Source organism: Pteropus alecto, unplaced genomic scaffold (genome assembly GCF_000325575.1).
Source record: "Pteropus alecto unplaced genomic scaffold, ASM32557v1 scaffold152, whole genome shotgun sequence".
NCBI classification, from domain to species: Eukaryota; Metazoa; Chordata; class Mammalia; order Chiroptera; family Pteropodidae; genus Pteropus; species Pteropus alecto.
Genome location: NW_006432227.1, coordinates 12993796 through 13001997, shown reverse-complemented (window position 1 = coordinate 13001997; position 8202 = coordinate 12993796). Strand labels below are relative to the sequence as shown.

At 34.9% G+C, this 8202-nt stretch overlaps 1 pseudogene; it reads left to right on the top strand.

Annotated features, from left to right (window-relative positions):
- The first annotated feature begins 2353 nt into the window (after positions 1-2353).
- Positions 2354-2472, top strand: LOC112475859 (annotated as a pseudogene).
- The last annotated feature ends 5730 nt before the right edge of the window (positions 2473-8202 follow it).

The window sequence follows — 8202 nt, the reverse complement described above, 5'->3', positions numbered from 1 at the left end:
AGTACTTTTAGAAAAAATAATGTTGTTTAATTTACTATCAATTCAGAACATATTTAATGAGGAATTTCAATTACATTGATCCTTACAGCATCTCATCTGTGCAATTTCATCAACATTGGATAGCATTTAGCAAGTCTTGGGCCTGGGAAAAGAGATTGGGAAAAGCTTGATTTTTTTTCCATTTTAAAAATATTTTATATGAAAGAGATAATATGTATTGCTCACAATTGAGTACTCTTTGAGACAAATGAATTCATTTACATTGATACAAACAAATTTATTTATCCTTTCTTTTCTGGGACCCCAATTCCCCCCAAATGGGAACCATCTTTAAAAATAGATTTGAGAAAAAAACAAAACCTTTATATGTGCTTTAATAAAACGTTATTTTAAAAATAATCTAACAACGCATTGAATGCCACTTATCTGTCTAGATCATCTGTCCTAAAACTTTTTTCATTTTTGGTCTCAGGGACACTTTATATCATCAAAACATATTGACATTGTGAACCCAAAAGGGTTTTTGCTTATATGGTTTATATATATTGATATCTACCATAGTAGAAATTAAAATTGAGAAATTTAAAAATATTTATTAATTTCAAATAGTAATAATAAATACATTTCATATTAATGTAAATAATAATACCTATATATGAAAATTACTATATTCTATTATACTTCCCCTCAAAACTAAAGCGAAAGAAGAGGAGAATCATTATACAGTTTGGCACATTTCTCTAGTGTCTGGCTCAACAGACTATAGCAGGGTTATCATATCTACTTGTACATTTCATCTGTTGCCTCCCACGTACATATAAGGAACGATTATTTTTTTTAAAATTTCTTAGATAGCTGTGGATATTCTTTTCTGCTTTGACCACAAAGTTTGACAAGTTGTGGTTTCTTGAAAGGTAACTGCTATGTAGAATCTGAATTTGATCGATCTGCTTTTTGTATTGTGTTACATTAAAATCCATTTTTTTTTAATTCTGAATGGGTCATTTACCTATGTGTGACTTAGTAACATCCTTTTTGGTCATTTGGAATTGTGTTGATTAACTTAATTATGCAGATAATCAAAATGTTGACACATTTTATTCTATGATATCAAGACAACATATTTATTAATATCACCAATGATTCCATCAGAAAGTCTTTAAGAATTAAGAATCTCTCAAGTTCATGGTGACAGATACAGGTTTTCAAAAATTCTAATTTTCACTTGAAATGTTCAATATAATCATCGTCAACAATTACTGTCAGTTTTTGTCCTTGTGACAATCACACTTTGTTGATGATTTCAAAACAGCATCATTCAAATACCCAAGTCTGAATAATTGGTGTGTCTGTCAGTTGTTTAAAATGAAAATGGTATTCCATTTCAATCATTGTTTAAAATAAACATGTGTTTCTTGAAAAAAGCTAGTGTAGCCCACAACTCAAACACTTGCCCATGTACTTCTACTCAAGACATACACCATGTTTCAATTTGCAGCAAATGTGCTTAGTTTTTTCTTCTGTCACACAGAAGTTTGAAAAGACATGGACTCTAGCGTCACCCAAGTGTTACTATCCAGAATTGTAAAGAGAATAAAGGGAAGCTTCTAATTTAAAGTGGAATCATAAAATGATGAAATATTATTTCCTAAAGTGAAGTTTGCTTTATATCTCACTCCATTGTTTTGTATGCTACCTTTCCTCATTTTATTTCAAAATAGAACGTATTTTCAAATTCTTTCTATATTTCCATACAGAAAAATTTAAAGGTTATATGCTTATCAGAATGAGCAATCTGTTCTTTACTTGGACCACACATAGAATGCAGATCTGATTTTGATATTAACAACTTATTGCATAGGTTATCATTTAGTCTTCTGGGTTTTATTATATATAAAGCTCACGTGGTTTCTAACCATTTTTAAGACCTGCGTGGATGGGATTAAAAGTTGAGAATGAGCATAAGTTTCAAATTAGCATTAATTTTCTTGCTAGCTTCAACTACAGCCAAAATTTACTAAAGAATTTCACTATTATTCCAAAAACTATCATGTGGATATCTTCACAGTTCTTTTGATCTATTTCTATTTCTGCTTATAATAAAGAGATTTGATTTGTTCTTTAGTTTGAACTTTTTAAAATAAAGTGTATAGAAGTACTTGGATTTATGGATTTATAGAACTAAACACAAGGTCACTATCCACTAGACTATGGAATACAGAGCAATAGAAATATTCATATTAACTTTGTTCATTAGTTCAAAATACTTGGGTTTATTTCATACGATGGTCACTGTTTTAGTTCTGGGAGAACTTGTGAGTAATTATTAAATTATGTTCTTAAGAAAAAGGAAGTTTATGGCCATGCCACCCTGAACAAGCCCGATCTGGTCTGAGCTCAGAAGCTAAGCAGGGTCGGGTCTGGTTAGTACTTGGATGGGAGACCACCTAGGAAGACCAAGTGCTGTAGGTGTAAAAAATAAAAAATAAGGGATTGTAAGCTGACAAGGTCCTTGCAATCTGTGAGGTTAACTAAGGGTTGCCTCACCTAAAAAAAGTTAATTAAAAAATAAATTAAAATAAATAAATAAATAAGAAAAAAGGAAAGAGTTGAGGTTAAATAATGAGTTGGAGAAAAGTTAACAGACAAGTTTTCCTAGATAGAAAGTAGAGGGGAGGTAAGATTTGTACAATTCCGACTGTGCATTCAAAGGAAAAAAAAAAGACATTACTACTATGTTAGGGTTAATTGCAATGAACCAGGTAGAAAGTATAAGAAAACCATAATTAAAAACAATATGATTTTTTTCCTTAGATGACCTAAATCACACCACGTTAAATAAAAATATGTTTTTTCCCTAAGGCGTAGGAGCAAGGGCAAACAGCTATCGAGATTATTTTCAACTAATTGTTTTAAATCATTTATTATTTTACTGAATAGTTGGCTGGGAAGTTAATTTAGAGCAGTATTTGCCTGTATATATAGTGTTGGCGAGAATCCCCATAATGAATTTAATAGAAGAGTGTCTCGCTGGGAGGCAAATGACTATTCGCTCTCCAGCCAATCAGAACATCTCCAACAGCCTGAGCATGGCTCTGGGCTTACCAGGAAGCAAAATAACAGTGGCAGAGGATGCTGAGCCTTCCTTTCGAGGTGATAATTAGTCCTGAAATTCACATTGGAGTCAAAGTAATTAATGATGAGGAAGTGTTACTTACAGGCTACATCATTTGGAAAGGAGTAAATAACCAGGCCAAGATGCAGGATTTGGAATCTGTGTTTGCCAAGCGGTAGTCAGCCTGCGCCCAACCCACATTTGCCTTGGAAGACTTCTGATCCTAAGCATCTTCAGCATCCTCATGAGTCCCTACAATGTCATGGTAATTGCATTTCATTCTCCTTTGTCCCCAAGGTAGGCTCCTGAGAACTCCAATTTCCAGAGAGTTTCCTGGAAGGCAATCATCTCACAATCTGTTTAATAAAACCATAAGCAGCCTAAGAACCAGGGAAAAAATGACTTCTAATTTTATAAGGAAATTATAATTAAACTAAGTATTTTCCATATATTATTCATTTAATCATCACAACATCATATTTACGTCATCAGCACCACCAATTTTCCATGGTCTACTTAGGAAATTGAGGCAGAGAGAGGTGTAATAAATTATCTATAATAGGACAATATTAAGAAATAATATAGCGAACTTTAGACCCAGGTAGACTGGGCAAGAATCCATGCTTTCATCTGGTATGATTCTTTCAGTGATGATAAAGTAAGCGGAAGAAAGAAATACAGCAGTAGAGACATTCTGAAGAGGCCGTAGCCAACTGTGTCAAGAACTGTAGAGAATTTAAGTAATTAAAAGGAGAAAATGAGTCTCTTCGATTAGGCAGTTAGAAGATTCTTGGTGATTCAAGAGAACTTATGCTGACGGAAAAGCATTGGGAAGGACTACGCTTAAAGCACCACTCCATATAGGACGCAAGCCTATGGAAAGCAGGGGACTTACATTGCCACATGCGTTAAGGGCTACGGGAGATATGGTAGGTTTGGGTATAAATTGCAGCTTTCCTTAGGATTTTTAGTAATACTCTGTTCTGGTTGTTATGGGATGTTGTGAGATTTAAGCTTTATCTGGTTTCTTAATACATAAAAGATGCTAACTTTCATAACAGTAATGGAGTAAAAGAGGTCAAATATGTGGTGACCGAAAGAAATCTAACAATGGGAGGGGAACACACAATGCAATATATATATATATATATGTTTTACTGTTAAATTATAAAAAAAAAAAAAACTTTATTTTGAAATATATGCTGGTATAATTACAGAATGTGTATGTATGTGGGTACATGTGTCAAGTATGTGTGCATATTTGTGGGGTTCATGTATGTAAATATGTATATGTTTGTACTGTGTATATATGTGTATATGTACATGGTATGTACGTGTGTGTGTGTGTGTGTGTGTGTGTGTTTTGGGGAAGGGAATGTAGATCATCTGGAAATCTACCTATGAAACCTTTAAGGAAGAGATTTCACTAGGTTTCAAGGTGAAGAATCATACTAATATGTGACCTGACTCAAAGATAACCAAGCCTTCTGTTGTTCCTTATTAAATTTTCTTAATAATGTTTCTTATTAAAGTTTGCTGCTTGGTTTGTGTTTTTTGCGGTACACTAACAGCTCTCTTCGGGCTGTGCAGAGAAGGCAAGGGAAAGTTACCTTATTCTGCCAGTAATGCTTTCAGGGAAGTAAAAGAAAAAGTAGTTGATGGAGAATTTTTCAACCTAAAACATCTGTTCTAAAATGTTATGCATTACAATGACAACAGGAAACTTCCAGTTCTGAAGTTTGGTCTCGAGGTAATATAAATGGCCCCCAAATGACAATTATAAAACATAATCCAAAAAGAGAATATAATGGATGACTTGTCAACAGTGATGACGGTGAGTTGTGAGGGCAGGGGGGTGAGGCACAGGAAGAATAACCTTTCACAATCACATTGAAGTCACTGTTCGTGTTTCTTCTTGATCACCCCTCAGAAAGAATAAAAATAAAACCTTTTCCTTGGGTAGTTTTTGGCATAAATAAAGCATGTTTTTATGGAAATATCACCTCTCTTCTGAAAGTTCGTATTAATTATCAGAAGCCCTGCTTCCAACCTAAGATTTGTGCTTAATTTTCTGCATTGAGAATTTGACATTTTTCTAAACAAAGTTTTTATAAGGATTAAGTTCTTGTGAACTTGGTTTTCAATTAATCATCACATATGTGTTGTTTGCGGATAAGAATTCCAGATTCCTCATGTTCCCATTTTCTTTTTTATTTATACCCTAATATTAGCATATATACTCCCAATATCTCTAAATTCTACTGGCCTTACTAGGACTAGCCCTAATACTGTCTAATACCCATGTGCTACACTCAACTATTCCAATGGAAAAAAAATTTATTTCTTCCTTCATCAGTGGTAACTCAACACTGACCAGTGACAGTATTCTATGCCATCCTCCTTTTGTAAACTACCTGCACCCACCAGTAGATCTGATTTAAATCAATTTGCATGCAATAGTAAATCTCTGGGATAAATCTTTACTGAACTAGAATTACGTAAATCCTGCAATCCTATATCTGCTATGTTTCTCATCCATTTCTCCTCTTGGTCTTTATAGTTCACATTTATTCATGATTAATTATAAATGTATTAATGTATTTCTATTAGTACTAGTAAAAAATACACACACACACACACACACACACCCACATACCGTTTCTTAATGGTTCACCAGAGAAGATTAAATCATAAAACCTAAAATGGTTGTCATGTTCAAATTCTGTCCAGTTACAAATCACATGTCCAGTGATAGTTTTCCTTGGTGACTCCAACCTATAGAGATTTTGTCTTTTCTCCACGTGCCTTTCGAACGTATGGTTCTTAGCATAAACTTAGTCACATATATTTAAATTCCATCGTTGTTCTCACTGCAAATTATTTCCTCAGCATTGCTTAATCTCCTTTCATGATAGGACCTGTGTTACTCTTCCTCTATATCTCATAAAGTGCTTAGAATACTACACAGGAGGTACGCAAAAATGTTGATAGATTTGATTAACAATTTCACAAACGATAAATTATAAAGCATATTTATTTAACCTCTTCAACTGTTAGCTTTCTAGACGAGTTCTTACTTTTGTACAAATTTCTAAACTAGAAATGCCTAGGAACCAGAGGGTACCCTGCTGTCACGTGTACCCCCTATGCACCATTTTTAGCGCCCTCTAAGTTACAACGTGAGCTCGGTGGAGTCTGGGACATTGACTCTTTGCTTCACCTCTACAACATGACACGTTGTAGGGAACTGAGTTAAATGTTTTTTAAATGAAGGAAGCAAGTTCTATCAGATAATGTCTGGGATGTCGTCCCAGACCATACTCCTTTTTTTCTGAGACACCTTCTCCCTAACCAAAGGTGAACCCCATAGGCGGGGTTCTCCCATCTATTGTGGCCCAAACAAATTGGACCGGCCCTGAAATAGCCAGTCAGATCTCCCCTTCTACTTGCTGACATATTTGTTGAGGGCACTGGAGAACATTACAGCGACTACAGCTGTTGGCTCAAGTGAATTGCAGGGCTAGGACAGCCACATGCTGCCATGGCTACAGATGTCTCAACTCTCAAGCATGATGGCAGTGAGAACCAGAGAAAGCTGCTGCGTGGAGAGAGACAAATGTAGCAAACGCCAAGATGAGGAGAGTCAGAAAAAAGATGGAGAAAAGGACAGAGAAGTGTTGCCCCAGGGCCCTTTGGGGGCCTGACCTCTAATCGGTTCACCCTCCATCCATGTCTTGGGTGGTAATAAACTAGCCCTCAGGGTTTTCTACTTTTACATCACCAAAAATATTTTACTAATCCAAAATATTCAATAGAAATGTCGTAGTAGAGATTGAGAAGATAATGAGGGCATTTTAACTAATAGTCAGGGGACTCGAAACCCATTGCTGCTTTCCCATAGCTTGTGAACGTCGTAGTTTCTGCACTGCTGAGTTTAGGATGCTTGACCATCAATATCCATCAATGCTTCTCTCTCCCTTCTTTTGGGATACTACCATGACACCAGTCACATCGATGAAAACTATAATGTTCAATTAGCCAATTTCCCAAATATCCAGATATTTTATCAGATGCACAAGACATATCTAGATATTAATAACATCCTTTAATTTTCACCTAGATGGTTTAAGTTATATTGGTACAGTCTCCTTTCAAATTTATTTTTTAGTTCTTCATACTCATGCAGCACCAGACTTTATTTCTTTTATTCTGGGACCTTTCCAAATAACATTCATGAAATCAAAATTAATTTTGAATAGGCTTTTCTAATCCATGTGCACGGAACACCTGTCTCCTTTTTATCTACAGAAGGTTCTCCCTCATTAAAAATTTAGTATCACAATTTTATGTTCTTTTGTTCTGAATATATTATAGTAGCTTTCCCAACAAGATTTACAAGATTTCCTGGGCGTATTTAAATGTAGAAAACATGGTACAAGGCCTTGATGGCAATCAATGCAGACCCAAGCGACAGAAACCAAAAAGGAAGCACATTGCTATCCCAATAAACTTCTATTATCACATCCAACTCTAAATCTTTTAATTAACCTTCTCATACTTACTTCTTTATAGTTGGACCACAGTTTTTTAGATTAAATTACAGTTGTTAAAAGATTTTTAAAAAAAACATATTTTGAGCTTTTAATTCATTCTGTTTTTTTCCTCTCTTATTAAGTAATTGCAGAGTATGTCCCCTGATGTAAATCAGAAAGGATGAATAAAATAATATTTGCGTGACACAACAACATTAACTGCATAAAAGTGCTTTAAACATTCTTTCGTAACAGTTTAAACTACTAATTTTGTTCATGCAGTTAGTGATTGTATGTTCCTCCCGGAAAACTCATGTTATAAAGGGGACAGAATTATATTTCTGACCCTGAGCTCATACCTAGAGCCACAACATGAGCACAGTGACCTAATCCACAGCACGTTACCATCCGTCCTTTGTACAGGTGACCAAGCATCTCTGTGCTCAGACATACACAGACAGTTAAGAAGCCCATGCATAGACCTCAGCCAGTTTCTACATAGTGGGAACCAACAAATCTGAACACTCAGACTCCTTTCAGTGGAACAGAATAGTT